The sequence below is a fragment of the Eumetopias jubatus genome, unplaced genomic scaffold, assembly GCF_037043125.1.
Source record: "Eumetopias jubatus isolate StellerSeaLion01/CBP00866 unplaced genomic scaffold, mEumJub1_p1.0 scaffold_3, whole genome shotgun sequence".
Taxonomy (NCBI): domain Eukaryota; kingdom Metazoa; phylum Chordata; class Mammalia; order Carnivora; family Otariidae; genus Eumetopias; species Eumetopias jubatus.
Window position 1 is genome coordinate 10,876,951 of NW_028274809.1, and position 13,985 is coordinate 10,890,935.

The following is a 13,985-nucleotide window of genomic DNA, read 5'->3' on the forward strand; positions in this document are numbered from 1 at the left end:
TTGCTCATTCCCAGGAACAAACCTCTGAGGCAGAAGTCTTATTTATTTTTTCTGCTATTTCAATTCAGCCACTGGTCCAAGCCTTTCCCGTGGCCGGAAGTGTCAAAGAGAATGGCTTCTTAGCTGAACACAGAACCTCCAGCCCCACCATTCTTCACACCCCAAGCTCTTATGTTCTAAAACTCAAATTTGATTATGCCAGAGTTTTACTTACAATCTTTCCATGGCCTCTTCATTGTCTGCAAGAAAACTAGTTACTGTCCCTCCTCCCTCCCTCCACTCCTTCCTTAATTTTATATGTTGCTGTGATAAGCTCCTTCTCAACCTGGCTCTCACCTGCTATTCCAGGCTTAGGTTTGACCCCTTCTCTGTGTTGTCCTGGGCAAAGAACTTAACATCTTGGGCAAAGAATTTGGGCAAAGAATTTAACATCTCAGTTTCTTCATCTATAAAGTGAGAATAATAGGTGTCTGACTGATAGAACTGCAATGAAAAGTAATGAGTGAATATAAATGAAGTACTTAGTCCAAATCTGGCCTCTCACCAGTGTTCAGCTTATGCTGCTCTTTGGGGGTTTTCATTTTTGCTTCTCACTCCTTCACAGGGACCTGTTAGACAGTCTACAGTGTTCTTTGTAATTCCACAAAAGGGCTGGACTCTGGGCTTTGGAATGCCCTGATCCTATGTCAAATCCTCCCTTCTGTGCGGATGTAGCTCCTTCTTCCAAGCTCCTACAGACTTGTGAAAAACCACTACGGCCTTGCCAAAAGGCCACTAATTGCTTCTATGTCTTCCTCAGCCCTGATCTGAGAGCTTCTGGAGCAATGCTGTCCCATAGATCTATACTGCTGGCTACATGTGTAATTTAAAATTTTCTAGCGGTCAAATTAAAAAAATTAAAAGAAAGAGGAGAAATTAATTTTAATAATATACTTTAACAGAAATATTTAAACTATTACCATTGCAACACATAACTACCATAAAATGCATGAATGAGGTATTTCACATTCTTGCAATACAGTCTTCGATATCTGGTATATATTTTATAGACTACAGCACGTCAAGTGCTCAAAAGCCACATCTGACTGGTGCTGCTGTATGTCACTGCACAGTCCCAGAGGGTGGGCACTGTGGCCTGATCCTCTGTGCACCCACAGAGTCTGTCTCAGTGACGGACACATTCAGAAATGCTTATTTAATGAATAAAATGGTGAACCTGATTCCAACTCCATCAGGTGTGTGGGTATATGAGTTTTCTAGGGCTGCTATAACAAACTGGGTAGGTTAAACAACTGTGACCTCACAGCTTGGAAGCTAGGAGGCCAAGATCAAGGTGTTGGCAGGGTTGGTTCCTCCTGAGGCTATGAGCAGAGATCTGTTCTGTGCCCTCTGGTGGTTTCCTGACCATCTTTGGCATTCCTTGGCTTCTGCGCCACCACCTCACTCTGTCTTTATGTTCACATGACCTTCTCCTGTGTGTGTGTGTTTGTGTGTGTGTGTGTGTGTGTGTGTGTGTGTCTGTCTGTCTCAAAATTTCCCCCTTTTATGAGGACATCTGTCATATTGCTTTAGGATTTCATTTTAACTAATTTTACCCGCAGTCACTCAATTTCCAAATAAGGTCACATTCCGAGATCCGGAGAGTAAGGCTTCAACATACGAATTTGGGTAGAGGACACAGTTCAACCCAAAACCATAAGACACCAGAAAGCAGGTGGTAACACTGAGTCGGGCTTCAGAGCTCATGGTTTGGAGGCTTCACTGCTGATGGTTCAACTCCAAATTCAGCACTTTTTCTGCTCTTGCCCCTGTGGGAAGCCCTCCTTGTCTGGGTTTGGTTTCTCTTGGCCAGCCAGGATTGTGGTTGGGTTATCAAGGACATAGCAGGCAGTCCTTTGAAGTATATTTTCATTTAAATTTTTTGAATTTCCTTGTGAAATAAAGTTAGCATGGTTCTTAAATACATAAGCATTTCAAGGAGATTGAAATTCCCTGAACTCAGCCCTTTCCCATCTCCCATTATTATGTCCTGTCTGGTAATCACTGGCTTCGGTTTTGTGCTGAGGGAAATGAGGTTGTGAGGGAAAGGCAGCTTGAGAACTAAAAAAAAAATAAATAAATAAGGAAGTTTGAAGCAGGCAGGATGGCTCTTCCTGTATGTGACAACATTAGGCAACTCTTAGGCCAAGTTTTCCAGGCTGGGACAACCTTGTTCTAAGCCAATGCCCACAATTCCCCCATGGAGCCCTTTGTGCCTTTCATTGGGAATTGGTGTCTTCCAGGCATCTCAATATGATCCAACCCAAATCCCCACATCACAAAAAGAAGAAGCCTTTGAAGGCCAGGATTTCGGATTTGCCAGTAACACAAGGATTGTGGTGCTTTTCCTCATCTGCAGTTCCAGGTCCTGTGGTTGTGTCTCGTGTTGTCTTGTAAGCATGTGCTCTGCACCACACTGAAGAATCAGATCCGTCTGCCTCACTGTGGAAGAACAGCATTCCCCAGCATTTAAAAAGCAGCTTCAGTGTTGCTCTGTTAAGATAAGCCCATACCAGAACTTGACTGGCCAGCAGATCAAAGAGAATTTATTACTAAAAATTATTTTCCAGACTGATTATTCAGTTCTTTCTTTTAAAGGTCAGACGTTTTTCTATTATGATTAAAGTTGCCTTTTTATAAATTGTCTTTTTCTCCGCAGTGGACTACCATCAGAGAACTCAGGACACGTTTTCTTTCTCCTTTTCTCTGAAAAAATAATGAACTTTGCAATTCTTTTCAACTTTATTGTTTGGTATTGTAAAAGTTTCTCTTTGTTTTTAGGCAAATTCAAATGACACTATAATATAGTCTTTATTGGTAGCTGTTGGAGAAGATACTTAAGCATTAGGATATGGGATTTGAAGTAATAGGTTCTAGCCTTTCCTTCAGAGTATCCTAGAAAAGAAACTCAGGAAAGCATGTTTGCGGGCTCTTCCTGACTTTATTTCTGGAGAGATGGTTAGGTGCAAGATTAACAAGTTATTTCATTCATGCTCAACACTATCCATTGGCTATTGCATGGACTCCACCAAAGACATGGGCTAAGGATGGTAAAGAGAGAAGAAAGCTCTGAAGGAACCAAAATAATAGGAACTAATACTTTTGAGCATATATGAGGTACAAGACACTTTAAATACATCAACTTATTTCGGATTTAATCTTCACAGAACCCTATGTAGTCAGAATTATTATCACCTCATTATGGATGAAGAGTTGGTTTTGGAAAAGCTTAAAGAAGTTGGCTGAATCCCATAATCACGTAAGAAGCAAAGCTAGGATTTGACCTCAGGACCGGCTAATCCCAAAGCCTACGATTTACCTACATGCTCCAAGGACATTCCCGAGTCACTCCGTCTCTGCAACAGCCCAACCAACTGACTTTTGGGACTCCCAAGTTGGGTCCCCGAATTTTCCAATGGATCAGATTACCTCATTCTCAGGTCCAGCTCAGTCTTGAGAACCTAGTGCCTCTGTCTGGGAGCTATGGATCGGCCAGCCTTTAGTGACTTTTCAGAGCCTTGCTTTCAATGTTTATGCTCTCAGTGAGCCCTGGGGATGGTTCTTCCCCAGAGGGGCTCATTTTCATGAAACTAAAATGCTTAACTTCCCCTGGATGATTTCGGTGGCTCTTTTTGATCCCTGCTCTGGTATCTAAATGTATTTCCCTGGTCCAGCAGAAAATAAATTTCAGTCCTCCTTTCCTTCCATGCACATCAGGAAGCCGAATCTTGAGCCTGAATCATGTGAGATTTAAATGAGATAAAAATAGAATTGAACATTTATTGTTTACCATGTATCTGGATTTAAGATTTTTACTGTCATTTTCTAATTGTATGTTTCACAAAATGCAGAGGGAACTATTATTCTGCCTATTTTACAGTTGAAGGAAGTTAAGTTTAGAGAAGTATTTGCTAAATGTCACCATCCTGGAGAGGCAGTCTGACTCCTGAGTCTGCATGTCTTATCCAGCCTTTCAGGTGGGTAGAGGCTCTTGACCCAGTGCCTGGCACAGGGCCTGCTCACTCCAGATAAGCCACAGAGATGGTCCTGCAGCCTGGCTGTCTCTTAAACCACTCCTATCAGGCCAGCACCTGTCTTCTCGGTAAAATAAATATACCTTGGAGCCCGCTTCAAAGCTTTTATTCTTCAGGGACAGAAGATTGAGAAGAAAGATCTACCAGTGTCTTAGGCATCATTTGCTTATTTTAATACCACATTTGAATTTTTTTCAGATGAAAATATTGAGACTTAGATTAAATGGTTTCTCCCACTTTCCACAAAGCTAGACTGAGACTCAAGATGCTCTTCTTATTCTTAGTATGAAGGGTATCTTCTATAACATGGCAGAGATGATCTCTTAAGTTATTGACCTTATATGTATCTAATGTACACCATCATTTTTATTCTTCCTTAAAATGTTTCATTTCTCATCTGGGAAGTTCGATAGTAGAAATGCAGAATCCATTGTGAACCAAGGACTCTAGTGTCTAGTGTGACTATCCAAATAAGTAGAATATACAAAAAGAAAAAAAAAAGTACTGAAATTGTACTGAGCACAGTTGGATCTTAACACTCGGGTCTTAAGATCTTTTATGATTATAAATGTGTCATTTCATGCACTCCCATTTAATCAAACATACCATTTACTCCAATGAACCTTGAATGGTATAACACTAATTTTCATGACTTTACTAAAAATGGAGGCCATTGTATCATAATTATTGTTCAGTTTTTAACACCCTATAATTTTCACGAACTATTATGTCTATCTGCTATCAGCATTTTTTACCAATAAGCCTGAGAATACACTGCTGTTCTTTAGTATTATCTCTTCATTACTTTATCTTTGATTTCCCAATTTCAAAAGGGGATCTTGATATTCACAACCAGATTGTTATTTCCAGGGGAGATATTACAGCTTGGGCTTTATTTAGTGGCATTCCCCTTATAACTTCAGTTCATAATCTAAGAAGACATGTTTATAATAGAGAAGAAAGGAAGTAGTCATCTCGATATATCATCGTGTCAAGAGCAACTTTCTCATGTTGATGTAATTAGGGAGTGATTTTTCCTTCCAAGATTTTCTTCATGTTTGCTAATGAACATGTAATGTCTTCCATATATATTTATATATGAATATATATGTATATATGACTCACTTAAGAATTACTTCTGTAGCTCTTTAATTCTTTAATTTTTGGAAAGAGAAAAATAAACACAATGTTTGTTTCCCTGGTGAAAATTCTTCCCAGAAGACACAATATGGTCTGAGATATTCATGAACAGCAGGTAATACACAAAGTCATTTCTACTGGAAAATATGCCATCTGGAAGAAAAAATAATCTGTGGAAATGCATGTTAGTATGAGTGTGTAATTCTAGGTTAATGATGATGGTAACTGCATTATCAAAGTAGTTTTGTAGTATGAAATGCAAGAGCATTTGGAAAGAACCATCATGGATAGCCTTTGGTGAAAGTTTCTGGCAACTGCTTCATGCATTTCAAAGTAAGAGATTGAACCAAGACCCACTGTAGCTATTTCCATGTGCTGGATAAAGTGCAGGAAGAGGGGCAGAGGGAGGCTTGAGCATCAAGATAACTGAGAAAACGGTTTCTTAGAGTTATCTTTAAATAAACCCACGATGTGCTGACTCAGAGTCCGGTTGTGCTCTATACCTCAGTGTGCTGGTCACCTTCTAGTTCCTCATATACTCACACCAGTGGCCTTTGCATATGCTGTTCCCTCTGCCTAGAGCAGTGCCAACTCCCCATCCTCAGTCCTCCAGTCCTAAACCCATCCCCTGTGACACAGATAGTACTTCTTTCCCTTTCAGAGAGTGACCGGAAGTCCTGCACTGCGCGCTACTTGCATAGCACTGTGTGTATTTTCTTCCAAGTGCTTACCCTGCCTGTTCTTGTTCTTTCCTTGGCGTGACTCTGTGAGTAATGGCTGTCTATTCCCCCCAAATCATAAGTTCCCTAAGTGTTTACCACAATGCCCGCCACTTAAATGGGACCCATAAATAATTTCTGAATGAATCAATGACTTGGCCTCCGAGTAGTGAGGACTGTGGCCTTGGACCACCTTCTTGAGGTTCACCACTCATTTCACTAGGCAGCAGTGGTTTGGCTGGGGGGCAGCATCCTTGCTGGCTGCTTTTGAGCCTGGTCAGCGATTGGGGAGCGGTGGTTTCATCTGTTGAAACTATCTGGGTTGTGTGGGGATCAAAGTCTGGTGGATTAGAAGAGCTGATTCCTTAATCAACAGAGTCAGAATGACTTCAAAGGGATTTCTTCATGGGAAGGACTGGGCAGGAGTACAGAGGAGGGTCAAAGCCCTAGATGTAGGAAACGTTAAATCTTCTGTTCTGACTTTTGAAGCTCTGTTTCTACCACATTGCAAATGTTTCCAGTTTAGTTACAGGCATGAGCCCAAAGAGATTTGTAATGACTAGAATCACAAGTTGCTAGAAATGTAAGAAGCCTTGGAAGACGATTTGACACTATTTTTCCCCCCAGATGGAGACCTAGAGAAGTCCAGGGACTTGCCCATGACCCCCGGAGCGAGTGACAGGGTTAGGTCTGGGAATCCAGTGTTCTTTCCATAAGCTAGACTCCTGTTTCTTATAATGGTAAGTCTGCTGCTTCAATGCCTCTGGACCCTCACTGATGTGTCCTGTCACCTAGAAGAAGGGTGATCAGGGCAAGCCGTTTAATCCTGTGGGATCTCAGGCTTTGATTTTCCACATGTAAAACAATGGGCCATGCTCCAGAATGTCTAAAGTACCATGAATTGCAGAACATTTTTTATCCTACACCAACCCTCTGCTCTTCCCAAACTGTGGGACTCCTTGGACATCATTTCTAAACCTAAGCCATATACTTCACTGTGCGGCGTGGAAGCTCAACATTAATACTAAGTTGCATTTGTATAGCACTAACAATATGCTAGATACAGTTCTGTGTCTGTATAGTAACTAATTTACTCTTCACTGTGACCTTAGGGGGAACACTATTACTTATTTACTTCTGTTTAAAGATGAGGAGAGTGACACCCAGGGAAGTTACATGTCAGATCCAAAGTATCACAGATCCTAAGTGGCAGGGCTAGGATTGGAACCCAGGTAGTCTGGCTCCAGGGTTCGTGCTGACTTGGTGTAGAGACAACTGTCTATACAAAGTGAAATTCATTTTTTGTATTTATTTATGTATTACTCTTTTTCCAAAAAGTTTTAAAGTGTCTTACAGTGTTTATATCACATATAAAATATGTGAATAAATAAGGGAAAGGAGAACTGATGGGTAAGTCAATATGAAAAAAATCTTTTGAACACTTTACTAAATGTGGGCTTAATATTTGGATCGAGTGTGCTAGTGGTAAATGTAAAAAAAAAAAAAAAAAAAAAGGAATCACTTGGAAACCTCCATCCATCTGAGATAGGATTTAGAGAAACTATTTTTAAGAACCTCCATTGAGTTGTAGGAGTTTCTCTTGTATTTTGGAGACTAACCCCTTTTTAGATATATGGTTTACACATTTTTTTCCCATCCTGTAGGTTGCCTTTTCACACTGCTGATTGCTCGTTTGCTGTACGCGCACTTGTTTATTTTTGTTTTTGTTGCCTGTGCTTTGAGTTTCGTATCCATGAAATCATTGCCAAGACCAATATTATGAAGCTTTTCCTCTATGTTTTCTTCTAAGAGTTTTACATTTTTGGTTCTCCATTTAAGTCTTTAATCTGCTTGGAGTTGTTTGTTGTGTAGGGTGTAAGAGAAGGGTTTAATTTCATCCTTTTGTATGTTGATACAGAGTTTAACCAACACCATTCGTTGAAGAGACTACCCTTTCCTCATTTTGTATTCTGGGCACATTTGTTGAAGACTATTTCCTCTCCTGACCCACTCTCCAGCCACTGAAGTATTGTATCCTTCTGGCTCCTTTGCCCTCTGGCACCATCTGGTTTCAGCTAATGGGCAACACTGGCCAGAGATTAGAGGGCTGCGGGGGGGGGGGGGTGCGGTGTCAGTGTTAATACCTCCCAATTTTTCTGTGCTGGGTCAGCCTGAGCCAAAATAATAAGAAAAAAATTTCCCATGTTCTTTGTTTTTAGTACTATTATTTTTTATACATAAACCTTCCTTGTATTACATGTCATTTTAGGGGTAGTTTACAAGGTTGGAATCTATTTTAATTTTTTTCTGTATGACTACTGTTTGACCTGCCACTCTAAATCCAGTTCTTTCCTACTGACTTAAAATGTTATCAGGTGGGGGCACCTGGGTGGTATAGTTGGTTAAGCATCTGCCTTCGACTCAGGTCATGATCCTGGGGATCCTGGGATCGGGTCCTGGGATAGAACCCTGAGTAGGGCTCCCTGCTCAGTGGGTAGTCTGCTTCTCTTTCTCACTCTGCCCCTCCTCCAGCTTTTGCTCTCTCTCTCTCAAATAAATAAATAAAATCTTTCAAAAAAAAAGTAAATAAAATGCTATCAGTTATACAGTATATCAGCTTGTTTGATTTCTTTTGTTTTTGTATTTTTGTATATTTTTTGTGATGAGGTTTTTTGCAATGAGGGTTTTTTTGTCGGCTGCCTTATTAAATGTAATATTATCTAGTATGCTTAATACTCTATTCTGTTACACATAATTTATTTATTCCTTATTTTGAATAATAATGAAATCTGTCAATATTTAGTTCTTCCTCCTCTCTCCCCTCCTCTTGACCACCAATTTTAATTGAATATTATTTTTCCCTGTGTTTGCCTTCATATCTTTAAATCTATACTTTTATTTCTATTACTTGACTTATTGGTTTTAAATATTCTTTTGAGACCACAAGCTGTAAAACAATTGGAAAGCAGTGTCTTCATATAATCTTCACCCCCTTCTCTCCAACTTCCTTTCTTGGCTTTTTTGTAATTATTTCAATTCTGTATTGTTGAGGCTTATTATCCATAAAGATTGTTCTAGACCCATAATTTGTCTTTGGCAAAGTCCTCTTGTTCAGTCTATGTTAAGCTCACCTTGAATCCTTTTCCCTTCAAATCATTTTTTGCCTTTTATTTTTTCAATCAAGGGAAAAGTTAAAGAACTAATGCGAATTTTACTCTCTGAGTTCTTACATGTGCAGAATTTGTGTTACCTTAACTTTTGAAGGGCAGAATGTCTTGTTATAAAACTTGTGTTTAATGCTTTCTTGCCTTGAGTGTTTTGCAGAGTACTCAACTGCCTTCTTGTACTGATTATCTTCTAGACATGATGTGGAATAAGATGCAACAAGGCTAACCAGACTTCCTCTCTTATGGCCATTTTATATTTTCTTGGCTGCCTAAATGTTTATTTATTGCAAAGATAAGTAATTTGTCCTCAATACCCTTAGATTCAATGTTGGCTTTCTATTTCAGTGTTTACTTGGGCAGAGTGTATGCCTTCAATCTGTAGAGATGTATTTGATTTGAGGAAAATTTTCTTTAAATATATCTTAAAATTGTTTTTCTCTTTTATCATGATTTTCCTTGGGTGTATCATTTAAACTTTTTAAACTTTGTATCCATTTTAATTTTATTTGTTTGTTTTTTCTCAGTTCTCTGTTCTCCATGTTTTATTTTACTTTCCTTAATGTTGCTCTAGAAAGGACTTCTTTCTAGGATTAGTCTTGTTCTTTTGCCTCTTTTTCTTGAGGTTTGAATCATCATTTTTTGGTCTTCATATATTTTTCCTAAACTTTTTAATCTCGGCTTTGAGATCTTGTTTTATAGAGGCCATTGCTTAAGTTGTTTTTTTTTTTTTTTTTTAAGTTTATGACAATGTGTTTACTTATAGTTTTGATCTGCTGCTTGGCAACATAATTCTGGTGAATCTACATTCATCTGCCATTTTTTTCTGTTCCGTTTTGTTTTAGTGAGCTCAAGCTGCCATAACAAAATTTGATAGACTGGGAAGGCTTAAACAACAGAAATTGATTTTCTCATAGTTCTGGAGGCTGGAAGTCTAAGGTCAGGGTGCTGGGATAGTGAGGTTCTGATGAGAGCTATCTTCATGGTTTCTAGATAACCATATTCTCACTGTGTCCTCACATTGGAGAGAATGAGAGAGAGAGAGAGAGAGAGAGAGAGAGTGCTCTGGTATCTCTTCTTTTTTTTTTTTTAAAGATTTTATTTATTTATTCATGAGATTTTATTTATTTATTCATGAGAGACAGAGAGAGAGAGACAGAGAGAGAGAGAAGCAGAGGGAGAAGCAGGCTCCCAAGGAGCAGGGAGCCTGATGCGGGACTCGATCCTAGGACCCTGGGATCATGACCTGAGCCGAAGGCAGACACTTAACCATCTGAGCCACCCAGGCGCCCTCTGGTATCTCTTCTTATAAGAGCACTAATCCCACCATGAGGGCTCCACCATCATGACCTCATCTAAACCTAATTACGTCCCAAAGGTCCCATCTTCAGATACCATCACACTGGGGACAGGGCCTCAACATACGAATTTAGGGTTGGGGGCACACATTCAGTCCATAACACTTTCTTTTCTTCTGTAATATCTTCATAAATATACTGTGTCTGTTCATTTTTTAACTTTATGGAGAGTCTAATGTGTCTCAGTGTTTCTCATAGTGTGGTTTGTAAAATCTCGGTCATCTCTGCAAACGTTTTTAGGGGGTCTGCAAGGTCAAAACTATTTTGATCACAACACTAAAGTCTTATTTGCTTTTTCATTATTTTGACATTTTTACCAACTGTGCAAAAGCAGTGGTGGCTGAAACTACTCATGCCTGAGCATGAATCAAGGCAGTAACACTGAAATGTACTGGTGATCATTATAGTTTTCACAGCCATAAAATCACAGTTTAAGAAAATTTCCAGTGTCAGTTTTCTGTAAGAAAGTTGTTAATAAAGCAGAAATCATTGTTAATTTTATGAAACCTTGTCTCTTGACTACATGTCTTTCTAATATTCTGCACAATGAAATGGGAATTACACATAGAGCACTTCCACTAAATACAAAAGTATGATGAGCTCCTTGTTCCTGGAACACCATCTTCATATGAAAGAATAAATGACAGAAAACCCAAGCTTATTCAGAATTGAGTGTTTGGCAGATATTTTCTCAAAAATGAATCAAGTGAGTCTGTCACATCAAGGAAGATGAGTGGCAACATTTATTGCCAATGAAAAATATCAAACTTTTGAGCAAATTTAGAATTCTGGAAAAACTTCATTTGCCATTCTGAGCTTGACAACTTTCCAACACTTATGACTTTTCTGATGAGTTCAGTAGTGATGTTAACAGTATGATTTCTCAATATTGCACAATAAAATGTGTCAACATTTAAAAGATCTGCATTACTTAGTGAACCAAATGACTAATGTATGTGATGTTACAAAATTATGCATGGGTAAAAGACTCCTTCAAAGTGTGAGTTAGATCAATGGCTTTTAATGTAATAGAGTAAGAAAAATTCATTGTTATGGTTTCATATTCCACACTGTAAGTGTCCTTTAAGAAACTACAACATTTCAAAATTTTTAATATTAAAGAAGAATATCCACAATTATTTGAAAAGGTTTATAATAAAATTCTGCTCCTTTTCCAACTACATATTGTGTAAGGCCAGATTGTCTTCCTATATATCAACTAAAACAACATATCTCAACAGATAAAATGCAAAAGCAGATATTAGAATACAGGTTTTTTCTTATTAGGTCAGACATTAAAAGATTTTAAAAATGTAAAACAGTGACACTCTTGTCACTAATTATTATCCTTATTTTTTGGTTTGGAAAATATATTTCATTAAAAACTTCTTATTCATGTTAAAATTTAATGGGTTTATTATTGTTAATTTTAAATGAATTCTAATGTTAGAAAATCTCTTGGTTTTTATTTCTAAAATGGTAAATATTAACAAATAATAGCCCACAAAAACAAAGCTTTTGGGGATCCTCGATAAATTTCAAAATGTGATGAGGTCCTGAGACCAAAAATTTGGAGATCTGCTGGTATAGTGGTTAAGAGCATGGAATCTGGGACCAGATGGTCTGGGTCTAAATTCTGACTACCACTGTGTAGTTCCATGACCTTGGGCAATTTATTAACTCCACTAGAATATTTAACCTCCCTGTGCTTCAATTTTCTCATCTGTCAAATGGGGATAATAGGAGAAGTTAACTTACAGGTTTGTTGTGAGGATTAAACATATGTATATTTATGTTGTCTGGCACATAATATGAGTTATATGTGTTACTATGAGATTCATAATACTAAAGATATCATCATTACTCAGATTTGACTGACACTGTTATCTTTTTTGGGGGGGAGTTTACAGAGGTAGAATTATGTAATTCATCACTTATATATAACACACAGTGCTCATCACAACAAGTCTACTCTTTAGTATGCATCATCCATTTACCCAATCCCCCCACCCACCTCCTCTCTAGCAACCCTCAGTTTGTTCTCTTCTTTATACATTCTCTTTATGGTTTGCCCCCTCTCTTTCTTTATCTTATTTTTCCTTCCCTTCCCCTATATTCATCTGTTTTGTTTCTTAAATTACACATATGAGTGAAATCATATATTTGTCTTCCTCTGACTAGCTTATTTCGCTTAGCATAATACACTCCAGTTCCATCCATGTTGTTGCAAATGGAAAATTTCATTCTTTTTGATGGCTGAGTAATATTCCATATATAAATACCACTTCTGTATCCATTCATCACTCAATGGACATTTGGGTTCTTTCCATAATTTGGCTATTGTTGATAATGCTGCTATGACCATTGGGGTGCATATGCCCCTTTGAATCATCACTTTGGTATCCTTTGGATAAATACCCAGTAGTGCAATTGCTGGGTTCTAGAGTAGTTCTATTTTTAACTTTTTAAGGAACCTCCATACTATTTCCCAGAGTGGCTGCACCAGTTTGTATTCCCACCAACGGTGTAAGAGGGTTTCCCTTTCTCCACATCCTTGCCGATATCTGTTGTTTCCTGAGTTGTTAATTTTAGCCTTCTGACAGGTGTGAGATGGCATCTCATTGTAGTTTTGATGTGTATTTTCCTGATGGTGAGTGATGTTGAGCACTTTTTCATGTGTCTGTTGGCATTTGTATGTCTTCTTTGGAGAAATGTCTGTTCCTGTCTTCTGCCCACTTCTTAACTGGATTTTTTGTTTTTGGGGTGTTGATTTTGATAAGTTCTTTATAGATTCTGGATACTAGACCTTTATTCAATGTCATTTGCAAATATCTTTTCCCATTCCAAAGGTTGCCTTTTAGTTTTGTTGACTGTTTCCTTCACTGTGCAGAAGCTTTTTATTTTGATGAGGTCCTAATAGTTCATTTTTGCCTTTGTTTCCCTTGCTTCTTGAGACATCTAGTAAGAAGCTGCTGTGGCCAACGTCAAAGTGGTTGCTGCCTGTGTTCTTCTCTAGGATTTTGATGGTTTCCTATCCTACATTTATGTCTTTCATCCCTTTTGAGTTTATTTTTGTGTATGATATAAGAAAGTTGTCTAGTTTCATTCTTCTGCATGTCGTTGTCCAATTTTCCCAACACCATTTGTTGAAGAGACTGTCTTTTTTCCCTTGGATATTCTTTCCTGCTTTGTCAAAGATTAGTTGACCATATAGTTGTGGGTCAATTTCTGGGTTCTGTACTCTGTTCCATTGATTTATGTGTCTGTTTTTGTGCCAGTCCCATACTGTCTTGATGATTACAGTTTTGTAATACAGCTTGAAGTCTGGGATTGTGATGCTTCCAACTTTGCTTTTCTTTTTCAACATTCCTTTGCCTATTCAGGTGTTTTCTGATTCCATACAAATTTTAGGATTGTTTGTTCTAGCACTGTGAAAAATGCTGGTGTTATTTTGATTGGGGTTGCATTGAATTTGTAGAGTGCTTTGGATAGTATAGAAATTTTAACAATATTTGTACTTTTAATCCATGT